Genomic DNA, 19,350 nt, shown 5'->3' on the forward strand with positions numbered 1-19,350 from the left:
GCATCATGACATCATTTCAGCAGCCAATCACAGCCATGCCATTAGTTAAGATGCCTACATGCCTAACAGGATGTGCCCACACTTCTTAGGATCCTCATTGGCTGAATAAAATGAAACTAACTCATTGCATTATGGGAACTTCCGATTCCGGTATACGATATTCTAAAAGTATCGGAATTAAGTATCGGAATTCCGATACCGCGAATATCGCCCGATACCCGATATTTCAGTATCGGAATGCTCAACACTAGTCACCATACTTTGCCTTGAGAGTTGAGGTGGGGTACATTAGGGTCATCATACCGGGCATGTGGAGGGTACTGTTGAGGAATTCACTGTGGGGGTATCATACATTGGTTGTGTGGTACTTTTGTTGGCATCATACTTTATAGGTGCAATGAAGAGGAATATAGGGCTTCAGCAGGAAGAAAATTTCTTTGTAAAGGCTGCAAAGTTGTGAGATACGCTCTTCTGTAACGCCGACAATTATTAATCTTGTTTTATTGTTGGGGGTCCCATGATTTCTATGTACGCCTGCTAGTCCCAACTTTTAACTCTGAATATGCCTACTAACTATCTGTTGCTGGGCAGAACATAATTTCACCACGTAAATCACATTAGCACTAAATAAAAAGGTTCATATCTCTAGAACCATATGGCAAATTTGAAAAAAAACCTTAAAAAAAAAACAGAAAACTTAGTGGAGCAGCCAAATAATTAAAATAAGAACAAAAACTGTCCACGTTTGACCTGGTGACAGGTCCCCTTTAATCGTGGCCTTCTCTGCATGGTAGCACATGCTCCTAATACTTTCTGTAATGTACTGTATGTGTCAGCCTTCTAGTTGTGTCATTATGTTCTTGAATCAGGAAGAAAAGGTTAAAAGGATTGTCTGCTTTAGAAAGCCCACGTCAAACTGTGACTAACTATTACACATGATTAGTAAATCTTCCCTAATCTCAGCTTCTCTTTTGCCGGATGACAGATAACAATAATTTAGCTCATGTTCTTTTATGGAATAAAATTTCATTTATTCATTTAGGAATGTAGCAACTTTTTACCATGAAAATATTGGGCGGTAAAGTTAGTTCCTAGCTCTAATCTTTATATATTAAACATCTGGTGAAAAATGTGGTTGATATGTGTAGAGCAAATCCACTTTCACAGCGCTATCACAACATTTCATGCAATTAGTTGCTAATCTTACGGATATGTTGCTCTTCATTCGGACACGTGTGTATTAGAGGTGAAAATCCCTGGCTAAAAATGTATCGTGTTACCCTGAAAATAACAAAAATGGCCTGGACTTATGCCTGCTCTTTCTTCTGTAATAATGAAGCAATGAATCTAAGCTAGAAACCTACACTTGTAAGCAAAACGTATATATTACATCATTACTATATATACAGACTGTGAATATTTACTGACTTATAGTGTTACATTGGGCTGCCAAGGGCCCACCAGTCACCAACTCCAGGGCCCCACTTTTCAGCTACATGCAAATGTGACATTATCCTCAATCACAAATGTATATAACAATGATCTGGGTAGATTGTTACATGAATAAGATGCCGCTTTTGTCTGTATATAGTGATTCCAGTATATTGTGCCAAGTACTGCTCATATAAGAGGGTGGGGCCCACCAGAGGATTCTCCTGCTTTCCTGTGGGCCAGTTCAAGCCTGCCGACTTATGTTGTGTACAAATATACTGTTTTAGGAGGAATAAAGGAATGTCCCCTATAGTTTAGTATGAGATTGATCAAAATATCTAAGTCTTTTAAAGGGATTGTCCATTTATAATTTTTTAAACGTACAGTATATCAGCTTTCATAGTTTTAAGGTTGAATGAAGACACAAGTCCATCGATTTCAACCTATAGCCTAACATACTGATCCAGAGGAAGGCAAAAAAATGGATGCTAATTGCTCCATATTAGAGGAAAAATCCTTCCTGACTTCACATATAACAATCAGACTAGTTCCCTGGATCAACACCTAAACACAGAATTTAGTACCTTTACTCTTAATATTATATTTTTCAAAAAAGGAATCCAGGCCTCCTCGTACTTTTATAGTGAATCAACCATTACATCATGTGGCAGAGAGTCCGATAAACTCACTGCTCTTACAGTAAAGAATCTGCATGTGTGATTATGATTAAACCTTTTTTCCTCTAAACGTAGATTGTAGGTTGTTACCGTCATAGGCTTAGGTGTAAAAAGATCATTAGAAAGATCTCTGCACTGCCACCTCATATATTTGTAAATTGTAATAAGATTACCGCTATGCCGTCGCTTTTCCAAACTAAAAAACGCTAAGAGATTGAAATATCATAGTGGCATTCAACAGGTTAACAGTTGAAGGTGGAGCTCCGCTTCTCTGCGGCTGTTAGCGGCATGTCCTGGCTGTGTGTCATAGCCATTATATGTCTGACATGGGGCGAGCCTACTACATCCCCCCATTTTCTATTTGCACCGTACATGTACAACGGATGTCGTGAATGGATTAATTAATTTGGCACAGCCTATTATTATTGTGCACCACCATGCACCTTACTAGCAATATTAGTCTAGTTGGAGACTGGAGTAATATTTCTGTTGTACAAAATATTTTTGGTGAATTTTACAGGTGGTGTAGTTATGCCGTCCCGGTTCTTCCCTAGCTCCAACCATTTTTGTGAAACTGCTTCAAACTGGAGTGAATACACCAAAAGTCGCAAAATTTTTGTGCAAAACGTTTTCAATTTTCAAAGTGTTTTATGCTAGTTTTCTAGCAAGAACACTTTGATAAATCGCCCCCTTAAACTCCATGGCATCACACCACCCTGAGCTCTTCTGAGTCTTATTTCTACCAGGTGCTACAAATATTGGCCTAAAGCCTAATTTTCCAGGTCTAACGTATCTACAGAAGGCCGGTATCCCTGATGTATGGCTGCGCAATCTGCACCTGCTCATGGTAAAGGGTGTGGAGTTTCTTTACCACGCTTGTGTGAGTAATATAATCTGCATATAGAATAATAAGATCATAATAAACATATCCCCTTGTTGTGCCTTTGGGAAATATATTAGATTTCGGAAGGCATACAATATTACATTTCAGCGGAATTCTCTTTAAAACGATTGTCGTAATCTTTTGTTAGGTATACAGCGTAGTCTCATTATAGGATATGGATTTTGGCATGTATCACAAAGACCTACTTTTACAGATTTACAGCCTTGATATAGTCTGAAAATCTGATTTAATTAAATATGTTGAAAAACGTTCTTGCTTAGCTCGTGTTATAGCACACGGGGCTGCAAAGGGTGCAGGGCTGCCTCGTAATAGAGCCGAAATGAAGAAAGTCTTGCTTTAATTAGTGTCTGTTCAAATCACAGGACCGAGCAGCACACAACGTGACTGATATGTATTTTCTGTAACTTTTTATTGAATAAAAGAATATACACACAGTGTGAAATGAACAGATTCCCAGCTGGGTCTGCAAGCTCCTGGCTGTATCCTAGTAGCAAAGCTCAGTCCCGTGGGAATATAGACAGACAGGATGAAGCTGGAGATATGGGAGTGAAATACAGGGAGAAATAAATACTGCGGATAATATATCAACTAATTAGGCAAGTGAGATCGGTATCAAATACATGGGAAGGAGGAGGCTGCCTTACAGATTTTAGTTTAATTGGTGATCTCTTGTGTTAAGAAAGGACAAAAATACACAGCAGATGTCCCCAAACACCTCCCTCCGCCAGCACTAAGCCCATGGGAACTCTCTGTATACTGTACGGGAAACAGAACTGGCCTTATTGTAGGAGTGCAGCCCATTCCGCCACATTGTCACCAGGCTTCCTAATTGAGGCAACAATTAACACTCTACCTGCCACCGGGACTAATATTACCTATTGATTTACTGCAGCTCGTAGAGTTCGGGTCTGGAGTTTCAGTTCTATTCACTAAAGGTTTCACTCATCATTGCAATTTGCTAACAGATTAAAAGCTGAACTATAAATATTAGTTGTAATAGGGTAATAATAAGGCTATGGGGTCAGTACCCCTTATAGCCCAAATGACACAGTAAATTTTGTGTTGTATTACTTATAGAAGAGCTGAAGAATACTTATAACTATAGGTGTCCTGGCTTTCATGCATTTTTCACAGCTGTTTTTTGTGACATTTCTTTTATTCTGACATGCCTGTTTCTCACCAGTTTTTCCTGTCCTACAGAAAAGTCTATGGAAAATGCTTTAAAAATCTTAATAACCCAGAGATATTAAGCTCTGAGAGAGAGTCGAGAGCCACATAGAGATCCCCATTGAATAATGACATCCAACTCCTGCCTCCCCCACAGTAATGACACCTAGTGCCCCAATGACCAATATAATTACAGCCAAAGCTTTACCCCCAAACTCCCACCAAGGCAGTATACCTAGATCCAGGCGTTTCCACCTTACCCTCATTCAGTTTTCTTGCACCAGACACTCCTACCATGCTATAACATTCAGCTCCAAGCATCCCCCCTATCTGGCAGTATCATATTTTGTCCAGTTTAAAATTTAAGCAATTTATCTCTCCAAATCAGCTCAGTTCAGTATATACTCAAGCAAATCAGCTCAGTCCAGTATATTCTGAACCAAATCAGCTCAGTCCAGTATATGCTGAACCAAATCAGCTCCTTCCAGTATATGCACATCCTAATCAGTTCAGTCCAGTATATGCACAACCAAATCAGCTCCTTCCAGTATATGCACAACCAAATCAGCTCAGTCAAGTATATGCTGAACCAAATCAGCTCAGTCCAGTAAATGCTCAAGCAAATCAGCTCAGTTCAGTATATACTCAAGCAAATCAGCTCAGTCCAGTATATGCTGAAACAAATTGTAATGCACACGCCCGGACTGACTGGTGTGTGCGTGATTAGTGATTCCACTGTGCCATGAACCGGAGAGTGCCTGGAGGGGCGTAACTAAGTTTCTGCCCGATCCGACCAAGGTCGCACGACAGCATACGACGCCAGTGCACCAGGGAGGAACCGAGCAGAGGGACCAGGTGCCACTCCAGGTCAGACCCCGGACTCGGCTGTTGACCCACACCGGGGAATACAGGAACAGGCAGGCTAGAGTGCAGGCTGCGTAGGGTCCAGTACAGACTGGGAGACGGGTTCAGAGCCGCAGATGCGGTAATCATGCAGAGCAAAGCGAAACAGCAGGTGCGGTAGACAAGGCCGAGCAGAGCAAAACCGCAGACGCGGTGGACAGGGCTGAGCAGAGCGAAACCGCAGACGCGGTAGACAAGGCTGAGCAGAGCGAAACCGCAGACGCGGTAGACAAGGCTGAGCAGAGCGAAACTGCAGACGCGGTGGACAAGGCAGAGCAGAGCAAAACCGCAAACGCGGTGGACAGGGCTGAGCAGAGCGAAACCGCAAGTGCCGTGGACAAGGCTGAGCGGGCAGAAACCGCCGAAGCGGTAAGTAAGACAGGACAGAGATAAATCGCCGAAGCTGTAAACAAAGACAACGCAAAGGGGACAGGGCTCAGTTCACATGGAACAGACTGGAAAAGAAAGGCAGAACCAGATACACACAAGGTTCTTGCAAAGAAGTAGCGAAAGGACTCCAACTCACAAACGGAAGTACAATGACAACGAGTAGAAGTTAGGTGCAGGTACAGACTCTACAGAAAAAGGGAGCAAACGGACATAAAGACACAACAGGTAAGAAGCTAGGAGACAGTTCAGACAAGAACAGTTACTGCAACAAAATGCAGGAACGAGCCTAGGTAAAGCCAAGTGCTGGTTCAGACACTGCAGAAAAAGGGAACAAACGGGCATAAAGACAAAACAAGTAGGAAGCTAGGAGACAGTTCAGACAGGAACTGTACTGCAACAAATACAGGAGCGAGTCTGGGTATGCAACCCCCAGAGGGGGAGACGAACAGGCTAGGAGCATGTTCAGAAAGGCCTGGAAATACAGCCTCCAGGAAGGCAGACAGACAGCTGACTAGAGTACACAGACAGGACACAGTTCAGACATGGGAACTGATACCGCAAGGCAGGAAACATAGACAGGACCTGGCACATCAGTGACAAGAAGCCAACTGACAGAACAAGATTCCAAGGAGGAGCTGGCTTAAATAGCAGGTGACAGACAGCAATAGGCTGAGGACGCATCAGGGGTGTGTCCGCAGCAGCTACAAGAAACAGGAAGTTCAGCGGGCGTCGCCCTAAGCAGCCAGAGCAGAGCAAAGCAGACAGTATGGAAAGAAGCCAAAGTGGCAGTCTGGACTGGAAATCAAGTGCGTGCTCTAGCACAGTGGGAGATGGACCACTATGCAAGGACGCCGCCAAGTATGTTACACAAATCAGTTCAGTCCAGTATATGCACAACCAAATCAGCTCAGTCAAGTATATGTGACGCGCCCCTGGGCCTGCTGTGTCGCGCAGCGTCTCGCGCACGGGGGCTTACCCGGAACCGGATCAGATGAGGGTTGTAGTCTCCGAGTGGCGGGGACCCGGTCCGTGCCCAGGGAGTCAACTCAGTGTGTGGCAGTCTTGATAGATGTTATTTGAGTGTCGACTACGCCACCCGTTGATTTGCAGCTATGGAGCTGCCGCTGCAGGGCAGACCGCTGAGGCCGGTGTAGAATTGTGCAGCGTGATAGTATAACCCCCAACGGGAGGGGTATGGCCTCAGGGCAGCCGACGTGGAAGATGAGGGTAGCAGGAACCACTCAGAGACGGTGCGGTGTAATTCAGGGTCTTTACTGGTAACAACGATAGACCCTCCCGGAGTACTTGCTAGCGAACGGGGCCTGGTCAGTCCTTGAGCAGATGGGATCTCCCCTGGCCAGGCGGAGTTGTAGGCCTCCCAAACTGACTGTACTCTTCTGGCTACCTTGCTAGAAGCGGATATAAGTAGCCCACGTCCCTGAGTGTACCGTGTGGTGCTCACCCGTATGGCCAGTGACTCGGGGCCTTCTAATGGCTTCCGCTCCACGATGGCGGCGCTGGTCCCACGCGTGTGACCGTGCCTTCGGGTTTCTGGGCCTGAGGACCTGAAATCCCCTGCCGGTCGGCTTCTGCTGCTGGGTAAGAGTTAGTCCCCACAGCCTCGGACGCCGGGTCCGGTAAGAAAGCTTCTCAGTCAGGGCGAGCTCTGCAGCCTCCAGCCCCTGACTTGTAGTAGTATTGCTCCCACTGAGCTTCTGCTGTTTCTTCCTGTGACTGTTTCTTGTCTCTACTCTCCTTGACTGCCTAACCCTGCTTCAGCCCCGGGTTTATATAGGGGAAGTTCTTCCCCTCCCAAGACTGGGCAGGAGGTGTGGCATGCACAGGATCCCTGACCAAAGGACCTCCCACCTGCTCTCAGACATAACATTGCTTGTTACTGTGGAAACCAGACCCCTGGGGTGCCACATTCCCCCCTAGTGAAATTTAGTACTCCGGGACTAAACATATTTTAGAAAAACATAACAAGATATAACAATAACAATACAATAAAGAAACACATAAAGGTGGTCACGGCATGTCCGTAACCGGGTGCAGTCTTTGAAGAAACAAAGGTGTCCATTTCACCAAAACAGGGAGACGTAACCAGGTAGGGGTCTGTCCTACCCCGAGTCCTTAACAGTCTCTAGTCCATCCTGGGTTACGCTCCAACTAATTGTACAAGGATTCCCGGTAGATCCACCAAGGATTCCTAAAAATAACTAGAAACACAAAATTATACACAAGCAACAATACACAGGTAAACATAAATAAAACAATTTATACACTTTAAATCCTCCAGCGTGCGGGTAACTGGCCTCTAGTGGCCCTAGTGGACCTACGGAGCTGACTGCCTAGCCCTGAACTACAGGGTGTAGGAGCTGTCAAGGGCAAACTGGGCAGCTGTCTACCGGCTCTTTGGCTCACTAGGGATATGGCAGGCTCACTGCAAGCAGAGGGTTGATCTTCCTGGGTTGCGGGTGTGGGGTCTTCTGCCTCCTGGACCGGCTGTTCTTCCAGCTCTACCTGTTGCTCCGTAGGTGCTTGGGATGCTGGTTGGAGGAAGGTGAGTACGGGTACCACAACTGCACCACTGACTTGAGTCCAAGACCGAGGGAAGTCCCCGAGCACAGTACTAACCATATCTTCCCTTTCCTCTACGGGTCGATGGTCTTCTTGTTCCTCCTCAGGGTTCCTCAGTTGTTCGGGACACTTCTTCAGGTGGTCCCGGGATACAATGGCTGTGGTTTCCCCTCCGTCTTTACTGATGGTACAAACCTTCGGGTTTTCGTGGCTTGAGGGCAGTACGGTGTACGGGTCCTTCTCCCACTGGTCGTCCAACTTGTGGAGCCGTCTCTTCCTCTTCAAGACCTGCTCTCCGGGTACCAGGGGAACAGCGGGAGCATACTGGTTGTAAGTTTTCTCTTGTCTTTCCCTAGCCTGACAGAGACTTCGCTCCACGCTCTCCTGTACTCTCCGGTACTGCTGCTGCCTCTCTGTGTCCCAGTCTGTTTCTGGTGAAGTGTCCTCGGGTGTCAGGACTCCCATTTCCAGGTCAACAGGTAACTTACCAGGTCTTGCCCTCATTAGGTAAGCCGGGGTACAGTTGGTGGAACCTACCGGGATGTGGTTGTATAGGTCCACCAGATCGGGCAACTTCTCAGGCCACAGACTGCGTTCTTCCAGGGGCAACGTTTTTAGAAGATCCATTACCACCTGGTTCATTTTCTCACAAAGTCCATTAGTTTGCGGATGGTAGGGTGTCGTCCTTATCTTCCGGCAGCCATACAGATTGCAGAATTCCTGGAAGACCTCCGCTTCAAAGGCAGGTCCCTGGTCCGTCAGCACTTGGTCCGGGTACCCGTGTGGACGGCAAAAGTGCTGCTGGAAGGCTCTAGCTGCTGTTTGAGCCGTTAAGTCCTTGACGGGGACGACAACCAAAAACCGGGAGTAATGATCCACGATGGTTAAAGCGTAGACGTAGCCACTTCTGCTTGGGGTCAGTTTTACATGATCCAAGGCTACCAGTTCCAACGGTTGCCGGGTGACGATGGACTGCAGGGGAGTCTTCTGGCTGGCACGGTCCTTCCTTCTCAGGTTGCACGGGCCACAGTCTCTGCACCACTTCTCGATGGTTCCCCTCATGCCTACCCAGTGGAACCGCTCACGCAGCAGGAACTCCAGCTTCTTCCACCCGAAGTGTCCAGCTCTGTCGTGGTATGCCTCCATCACCATGGCTGCGTCTCTTCGTGGCACCACTACTTGCCAGAGTAATTCATGCGTCCGGGAGTTAACCATTCGGCGGCACAACTTCCCTTTGTAAAGGAACAGTCGACTCTTCTCTGCCCATAGTTGTTTGGCTTCCTCCGGAGCGTCTGGTTCAAGGCGAGCCTCCGGCCGAGTCAGCATCTCCTTCACCAGTCGGACGGCAGGGTCGCTGTCTTGCGTTTCCGCCCAGTTGTAGTGAGGTAAGGGGTTCAACGTAGCAGCCTGCTTACTCCTTACCCGGTGGGAGTACTGGATAGTCCCATGACGGTGGAACGCAGGGAGTTCAACTTCTTCCAGTCCCTCCGGATCTTCTCCTTCGTCCGGCAGGTTGGGCATCCTGGACAGGGCGTCCGCGTTGGTATTGGAGCGTCCGGCCCGGTATTTGATTGTGAACTCGTAGTTGGACAGACGGGCCATCCACCTCTGCTCCAGGGCACCGAGTCTTGCCGTGTCCAGGTGTGTCAACGGGTTGTTATCCGTGTACACGGTGAACCGGGAAGAAGCGAGGTAATGCTTAAAGCGCTCGGTGACTGCCCATACTACGGCCAGGAACTCTAGCTTAAATGAGCTGTAATTCTCGGGGTTCCTTTCGGTGGGTCGCAGCTTTCGGCTGGCGTAGGCGATTACTCGTTCCTTCCCCTGCTGGATCTGGGACAGTACGGCTCCTAGCCCGATGTTACTGGCGTCGGTGTAGAGTATAAAGGGCTGGCTATAATCCGGGTACGCCAGGATTTCGTCCCCCGTGAGGGCCATCTTCAGCTGGCGGAAGGACTCTTCTTCCAGCTCCTCCCATTTGAAGGGCGGCTTCTGGTTCTTGGCCTTCCGGGACTGGCCTATCAGGAGGTCCTGCATAGGAGCTGCCTTTTTGGTGAAACCGGGAATAAACCTTCGGTAGTAGCCTACCAACCCGAGGAACTGCCGCACTTCTTTTACGCTGGAGGGGCTTGGCCATTCCTTAATTGCGGTGATCTTATCAGGGTCGGGAGCCACTCCGTCAGCGCTCACCACGTGTCCCAGGTACTGCACCTTTGGTTTCAGGAGGTGACACTTGGAGGGTTTCACCTTTAGGCCGTAACTCGTCAGAGCTTCGAACACTTCCGCCAGGTGTTTCAGGTGGTCCTCATACGTCTTGGAATATACGATGACATCGTCCAGGTACAACAGGACCGTCTCGAAGTTTCTGTGGCCCAGACAACACTCCATTAGTCGTTGGAAGGTTCCTGGTGCGTTGCAGAGTCCGAACGGCATGCAGGTGAACTCGCTAAGTCCCATCGGGGTGGTGAATGCGGTCTTCTCCCGGTCCGCCTCTGCTACAGGAACCTGCCAGTACCCGCTAGTGAGATCCAAGGTAGAGAAGAAGTTAGCAGATCTTAAAGCAGCCAATGACTCCTCTATCCTTGGTAAGGGGTACGCATCCTTGTGTGTGATACGGTTGATTTTCCGGTAATCTACACACATCCTCATGGTGTTGTCTTTTTTTCTGACTAAGACTAGTGGAGCTGCCCAGGGGCTACAGCTATCCCTGATCACCCCAGCCTCCTTCATGTCTCTAAGCATCCCCTTGGCGTGTTGGTAGTGTGCAGGGGGTACGGGTCGATACCTCTCTTTTATGGGAGGATGGTCTCCCGTGGGGATGTGGTGTTCTACCCCCTTGACTCGCCCGAAGTCTAACGGGTGTTTACTAAACACTCTCTCGTACTCTTGAACCACCCGATAGACTCCCTGTTTCTGATGTGAGGGAGTGGAGTCAGTACCCAAATGTAGTTGCTGACACCAGTCCTCCATTGTTTTCTTAGAGCCGTTACCTTCCTCCGGGTGAGATGGAGGCAAGGGTTCCACAGATTGTATAGCATTTTGGTTAATGGTATATAATTTGGCTAGCGTGGCATACCGGGGCAGGTACACTTCCCTCTTCCCGATATTGATTATGCGAACGGGCACCCTCCCATGGCGTACATTAACCACCCCCCGTGCTGTCAAGATGGTGGGCCTACTGTCTGAGTAAACTGGTTCTACCATTGCCTGGTAATCTCTACCTCTCAGACCAATAGCTGCCCGGCACCAAATCATCATTTCACTTTTTGGGGGCATGGCAATAGGAAAAGGGTCACACATTCTTACGCTACCAATCTCACCGCCGGAGAGTTCCACCTGTTGCCGTCGCATCAGTGCCCGGATCTCTTTCTGGAGCACCCGCTGCTCGCCGGAGCTGGCTTTCTTGGCAACCTGCTGTAAAAGGAAAATCACCTCTGCAAGACAATTTTCAATTACATTAGTTCCTAGAGTTATTTTTGGGTGACTCTCATGTTTGTCAATATCTACAATGATCAGTCCCTGTGCTGCCAGTTCGACTCTACCGATTTTGATGGTCACCTCTTTAAATCCGATCTGTGGCACGGGCTGACCATTGCTGGCGATGATACTCAAGTCGTCGTCAGGGTAGCGGGTAATATCCGAGTCATTCCAGTACTGCTTAAAGAGCACGTACGGGATGGTGGTGACCTGTGACCCGGTGTCCAGTAGGGCACTCATGGGAATGCCATCCAGTACCACAGGCAAGACTGGACGTCCTCCCACATATCTGTCGCGCCAGTTCGATGGGCCTGGTGATCTTTTTCCTGGGGGTTGGCCCTCTACCCCAGGTTGTGCCCGTTTAAAGAACAGTACCTTGCCATATGTCCGGGTTGATTGCAGCGGCGGCAGATGGGTCGTCCGTCCTCGCTGTATCGGTCACTGGGTCTTCCTCTGGCCGGTGGGGTCCTCCTTGGTCGACGCCACGGGATGTCCTCCGGTCCGGATGCCAGCTGGATCTTCCCTGGGGTGGAAGCCTGTAAAGACTGCACAGTTCGGGTTAGCGCAGCAACGCTCTTAGCTAGCTCTTGGACCTGATGGTGTAGGTCTGGAGCCGGGTCATTGTCCAAAGCCTGCGCATCAGCTCCCACAGGCCCTGCCGACAAAGGCGCCGCCTCCTGGTGGTAAGTGATAGCAGGGCGCCTGTGGGTCACAACGCCACCCGGTGCCGGTTCTCGGAGCACCCGGATGGCTCTGTCCTTGAACTGTGCAAAGCCCAGATGGGGATCCTGTAAGGCCATTGCCCGCAACTGGGTTCGGTGGGTATTACAATATAGTCCCTCTATAAACTGTTCGGTCAGCAGCCTGTCCTCGTTTCCCACTCCATCAGGGTCGGTCTGCTTAATGGCCCTCAGGGCCTCTTGTAGGTTTAGTGCATAGTCCCTTATACTCTCATGCGCTCGCTGCTTGCACCCGTAGAATCTAAGCTTAATCTCGGCTGAGGTGCGGGTATCAAAGGTGTCCTTCAGCCGGGTTAGTATCCCTGCGACAGTCTTCCTCCCAGGTGGCCAGGATTTTACTTCCCTTTTGGCTGCCCCGGTTAGTTGGGCCACCAGGATGCTCACTTTTTGCTCTTCTGTGAGGGGGTACACCTGGAAGAGGCTATCCAGCTTTTCTCTAAAGTCATGCAGGGTATATGACTCCCCTGAGTACTGGGGTAGCCAAGCTGCTCCCGGGATATAGGGCATGGTGAAGGGCATAACTGCAGCAGCGGTAGCGCTGGCGGGGGTTGAGGCAGTGAAGCTCTCCTCCGTATCCGACATCTTCCTCCCCCCTAGTGGACCGTGGCCTACCTTGCGATGATCCTCTTCCGTAGGCCGCGGCTCCGCAGTGGATGGTTGAGGACCTTCCGTCGCGCTCCTGTGACGTCGGCGTCTGCTGGGCTCCTTCCAGGACCTTACGCAACGTCCGGACGTGAGGCGGGGCTTCAGTTCTCGCGCGCTTTCGGAGTCCACGCCCCTCTTCTTCCCGCGCGGCGTCCTCAAGATGGCGTCCAATGGCGGGAAACTTCACCGATGGCGGGAAGAAGGCTGAAGATGGCGCCGGATGGCGGGAATCTTCACCACAGGTAAGTTTGAAAAGTCTCTTTTTCAGGCACGCAGTACCCGGTGGTTGCGGGCACGAAATCCTGCCGACTACGCCAAAGTTGACGCGCCCCTGGGCCTGCTGTGTCGCGCAGCGTCTCGCGCACGGGGGCTTACCCGGAACCGGATCAGATGAGGGTTGTAGTCTCCGAGTGGCGGGGACCCGGTCTGTGCCCAGGGAGTCAACTCAGTGTGTGGCAGTCTTGATAGATGTTATTTGAGTGTCGACTACGCCACCCGTTGATTTGCAGCTATGGAGCTGCCGCTGCAGGGCAGACCGCTGAGGCCGGTGTAGAATTGTGCAGCGTGATAGTATAACCCCCAACGGGAGGGGTATGGCCTCAGGGCAGCCGACGTGGAAGATGAGGGTAGCAGGAACCACTCAGAGACGGTGCGGTGTAATTCAGGGTCTTTACTGGTAACAACGATAGACCCTCCCGGAGTACTTGCTAGCGAACGGGGCCTGGTCAGTCCTTGAGCAGATGGGATCTCCCCTGGCCAGGCGGAGTTGTAGGCCTCCCAAACTGACTGTACTCTTCTGGCTACCTTGCTAGAAGCGGATATAAGTAGCCCACGTCCCTGAGTGTACCGTGTGGTGCTCACCCGTATGGCCAGTGACTCGGGGCCTTCTAATGGCTTCCGCTCCACGATGGCGGCGCTGGTCCCACGCGTGTGACCGTGCCTTCGGGTTTCTGGGCCTGAGGACCTGAAATCCCCTGCCGGTCGGCTTCTGCTGCTGGGTAAGAGTTAGTCCCCACAGCCTCGGACGCCGGGTCCGGTAAGAAAGCTTCTCAGTCAGGGCGAGCTCTGCAGCTGCCAGCCCCTGACTTGTAGTAGTATTGCTCCCACTGAGCTTCTGCTGTTTCTTCCTGTGACTGTTTCTTGTCTCTACTCTCCTTGACTGCCTAACCCTGCTTCAGCCCCGGGTTTATATAGGGGAAGTTCTTCCCCTCCCAAGACTGGGCAGGAGGTGTGGCATGCACAGGATCCCTGACCAAAGGACCTCCCACCTGCTCTCAGACATAACATTGCTTGTTACTGTGGAAACCAGACCCCTGGGGTGCCACATATGCTGAACCAAATCAGCTCAGTCCAGTATATGCTGAACCAAATCAGTTCAGTCCAGTATATGCACAACCAGATCAGCTCAGTCCAGTATATGCTGAACCAAATCAGCTCGGTTCAGTATATGTTCAATCAAATCAGCTCAGTCCTGTATATGCTCAACCAAATCAGATCTGTTCAGTATATGCGCAACCAAATCAGCTCAGTCCAGTATATGCTGAACCAGATCAGCTCAGTCCAGTATATGCTGAACCAGATGAGCTCAGTTCAGTATATGCTCAACCAAATCTGATCTGTTCAGTATATGCTCAACCAAATCAGATCTGTTCAGTATATGCTCAACCAAATCAGCTCAGTCCAGTATATGCTGAACCAGATCAGCTCAGTCCAGTATATGCTGAACCAGATCAGCTCAGTCCAGTATATGCTCAACCAAATCAGATCTGTTCAGTATATGCTCAACCAAATCAGATCTGTTCAGTATATGCTCAACCAAATCGGCTCAGTCCTGTATATGCTGAACCAAATAAGCTCAGTTCAGTATATGCTCAACCAAATCAGATCTGTTCAGTATATGCTCAACCAGATCAGCTCAGTCCAGTATATGCTGAACCAAATCAGCTTCTTCCAGTATATGCTGAACCAGATCAGCTCAGTCTAGTATATGCTGAATCAAATCAGCTCAGTTCAGTATATGTTCAATCAAAATCAGCTCATTCCAGTATATGCTGAACCAGATCAGCTCAGTTCAGTATATGCTCAACCAGATCAGCTCAGTTCAGTATATGCTCAACCAAATCAGCTCAGTCCAGTATATGCTGAGCCAGATCAGCTCTGTTCAGTATATGCTCAACCAGATCAGCTCTGTTCAGTATATGCTCAACCAGATCAGCTCAGTTCAGTATATGCTCAACCAGATCAGATCTGTTCAGTATATGCTCAACCAGATCAGCTCTGTTCAGTATATGCTCAACCAGATCAGCTCAGTTCAGTATATGCTCAACCAAATCAGCTCAATCCAGTATATGCTCAACCAGATCAGCTCAGTCCAGTATATGCAGAACCAGATCCGCTCTGTTCAGTATATGCTCAACCAGATCAGCTCTGTTCAGTATATGCTCAACCAGATCAGCTCAGTTCAGTATATGCTCAACCAGATCAGATCGGTTCAGTATATGCTCAACCAGATCAGCTCTGTTCAGCATATGCTCAACCAGATCAGCTCAGTTCAGTATATGCTCAACCAAATCAGATCTGTTCAGTATATGCTCAACCAAATCAGATTGTCTGTACAGGGCCACTCTCAAAAGTCACTATCTGGAGACCTGCTCTTCATAGATGTTTGCTACATCTGGTGCTAGTGCACCAAGCTGGTGTACATCATGGACTGCAAGCCACATGTGGATCCTGAGCCAAAGGTTTGAGATCTCTGACCTAGAGCATGCTGCAAAGAACCCAAAAAGCACAACAAAAGGGCTAAAGAGCTTTTGGTGTGTTTTTGATGTTGCAGATTTTTTGCAGCAGTTCTGCACTTATTGTGTACATTAGGTTACTTGTGTATTTTCATTGTGTTTTTATCACATTTTTTATGTTGTGGTTTTTTGTCTCTTGTTAGTCTGTTGTGCTTGTTGTACTGATTGTTGTACTGCTAACATACATGCATGTATCTGTCTGAAGTTGAAACGCGTCGCCCTGTATTCTTGAATTCATATTTGTAGATATAACCCTCCCGTCTGTCATAATCAGCAGCGCTTGCATCACCTGACTTTTTTTTGTTTGATTTGAGACTATTTATGCTTTAAATAAAGCTGCTTTGTTTTTGATACTTCCTGGTATTTGTCTTTGACAAAACTTTATTGATAAAGTTATTTGCGAAATACATGCGTCTTTAGTGCGTTTCCAACATGGAAATGTACTAAAAATGCAAGTGCTCTTTTAACCTGCAGATTTTCAGCATCTAATGTAAGTCTATGGGTGCAATCCGCACAGAAATCTCAGCGTACCTGCAAGAGAAATTGACATGCTGCGGATTTGAAACTTGCACCGCAGGTCAGCTTACACTGAGTTAGAAAAGCACAGTTGGCATAAGAATACTATTAATCCCATCCAGTTTGCTGCAACTGTAAGACACTGCGTTGAGATTAAGAAACATCAAAAACTCATTGTGGGCCCACAACCTTATTGCATCTAATATCTTACTGTTGACTGACAGCTAACATCTGGCCACAGCAGATTTTTGCCCCACAAAGCTCAAAAAAATGCTGGAAAAATAACATAAAACAATGCATGTTTGGAAATGGTAACTATCAGCTCATAAATGTAGTAGGATGACCTAGGTAAGTGAACAGATCTGATGTCTCACCTACTGTACATACTGTATTGTCTGATGGTCTGAGCATTCCTACATGTTGGCACTGTCCCCATGTGAATTTTACAGTTGCATGTTACAGGCCACCACGACACTTGAAGATCACAGAAAGAAACATTTCCCAGAAGGAAGAGTTCTATATTTGGATTGAAGCTGCTGAATTGTTCTTGGAGAACAGGAGATATTGTTTCTGGCAGTGGCGCACAATAACAAGCAGACATGACAGCTCTGCTGAGATAGGGGCTATACACAACCTCTCAGTGCCTCACAAGTTTGTCCACAGTTTCACTGCCTTCTGTTCTGATAACAGCTGCCAAATGCCTTGTGAAATCTCAAACGTCATAGCGGAAAAATAAAGTCTCTGGACATCTTCCTTTTATTATGTTTGAAAATAATTTCCAGGTAAATTTAAAGGAACCTCATTATGTCCAGTGCAGTGCAAAGTCTGCTTTACTGTGAGACTGTTTAACTCTGTAAGCCTAAACAGGTTGTCCACTACTTCAACATTGGGGGCCTATCCTTAGGATAGATCATCAATGTCTGATCGGTGGAGGTGTAATGCCTGTCACCCCCACTGATCAGCTGTTCTCAGTGTTGGAATAGCTCCGTTATTGTCACGGGTGTGTCAGGTGTAATAAACAGTCGCTCTGGATCTAGCTGTAGAAGGTCACTGCCCTTGGTATTGCAGACACCTTCTTAATCCTTCTTCCTTTAACACCCAGCGGCGACCTCCCTCCTGCTGCTGATTGACACACCCTTGCATGGGAGTTAAAAACCCTCAGTTTTCTCCAAGCAATCGCCGATGATAATTATATGTACCTTTGTGTATGCTTCGAGCACTAGCTGTTGGCTGGCTTCTTCTCTGGTGCCCTTGAAGGACAGTTGGCATTACTCCTCTGATGTCTCCTCAAGTTAACTTAATCCCCTTTGTTTGTCTACCTTTTTGTCTTTAGCTTCTAGTGGGGCCTGACCAGTGCTTACCCCTCCCCTCCCTATCTAGGGCCAAGCTCTAGGGACATACAGGGTTTAGGGTCCTGCTCGGCGATAGGTGTGGAACCTATATAGGGACGGTAGGGTAGGCAAGGTGATATTAGATCTGCCTAGGGGTCTCCACTACCCCTTTCCCTAGTGTTTGGGCTTTCTCCCACTCTTCCCTTCCTGTTGCACTTAGTCTTTCCCACACCTTGCGTGACAGTTATGGAGCTGCACAGCAGAGCTCTGTCCATGGAACAGCAGCCACGGTCGAGTACTGCACATCCAACCCCTACTTATTTCAATAGGGGGCTGATGTACAATATCCAGCCGTGGCCACAATACAGTTGACTGAGTCGTACTGTGCAACTCCGTAACTGAGAAATTCCGGCAGACACCGACACCGAGAGCTGCTGATCGCCGGGGGTGCCCAGTGTTGCAATCCCCCCCCTCCGATCAGACATTGATGACCTATTTTAAGGATAAACCAATGAAGACTTCATTACATAATGCCATGATACAGTATAACGTACTGCATTTTCCACTATAGGAAATAGACAGTCCCATTAAATTAATAGTTACTTTGTAAATAGCTCATTCCTAGGCAGTATTTGTTCACATTGTGTATTCCTGTGCAGTCCCTTATTGGCATGTCCGCAGTCTGTGCACGTGTGCTCTATATGAGTGGCACCTGAAGTGTAAGATTCGGAGATACGTCAGTGCCATGTACGTGACATAGTATCAGGTAGTACAAGCGCATTCTGTCATTTTCTTCATCATGAGTGATGTGTGCAGTGCCGTTATTTACATATTCTCTAATAAATTGGAATACATTTGATATTAATGTATCTCTAGAGATTGCTATAAGTATAGGCAGGTTGGGCTTCATTGACATGGTGGTCAAACACCTTGTTGAAGTTTCTGGCACCTGAGCTATTAGGGCTTCTCTGTGACCGTACAAAGGAATCTCAGGGACTGAAAAATAAACTTAAATATGTTTAAAATGTTAAAAGAAAGCACAATTTACACTCCTCAACATAGAAATTACAACAAGGTGGGAACATCCAGAAATTATGGAGATCACAAGATTAATAAACATGGTAATGATATGCACATAATGAAAAAATGAAACAAAATACTTAAATATCTCAATGTATTGATTATTAAGTATCAGTACCATACAAAAAAATACATGTACTTTCACACATTGGCATACCATCAATGAGGTTATTAAAGGGAATCTGTCACCAGGATTCTGCTATTTAATCTGAGAACAGCATGGTGTAGGGGCAGAGACCACGATTCCTGAGATATGTCACTTACTGGGCTGCTTAGTATAGTTTCAATAATATTACTGTTTTATCATCACAAAATTATCACTAGAGGACTATTTGTGTTGTGCCATGTAGTCCTCCTAATCTTTTAAATCCCATCCACAACACTGATTGGAAGCTTTCTGCCTACGCACAGTGTACACAGAAAACAGTTAATCAGTGGTGTGGGTAGGGTTATACAGAGCTCAGCATTCAGAGAACTGGTAGATGTACAGCTGATAAAACAGTGATTTTATTAAAACTGCAGCAAAGCAGCCCAGTAAGTGACACATCACTGGAATCAGGGTCTCTGTATCTACATCATGATACTCTCAGATGTGGTAGCAAAAACCTATTAGATTCCTTTTAATGGTTGTCTGAGGAATGTTCTGTCACCCTGCCACACAAATCATCAAGATCCACTGCTGGCAGCTCCCTTTACTTTTGCCATCAATAATGA

Source organism: Phyllobates terribilis, unplaced genomic scaffold (assembly GCF_046119375.1).
Source record: "Phyllobates terribilis strain yellow unplaced genomic scaffold, ASM4611937v1 Scaffold_7__3_contigs__length_470593459, whole genome shotgun sequence".
Lineage (NCBI taxonomy): Eukaryota > Metazoa > Chordata > Amphibia > Anura > Dendrobatidae > Phyllobates > Phyllobates terribilis.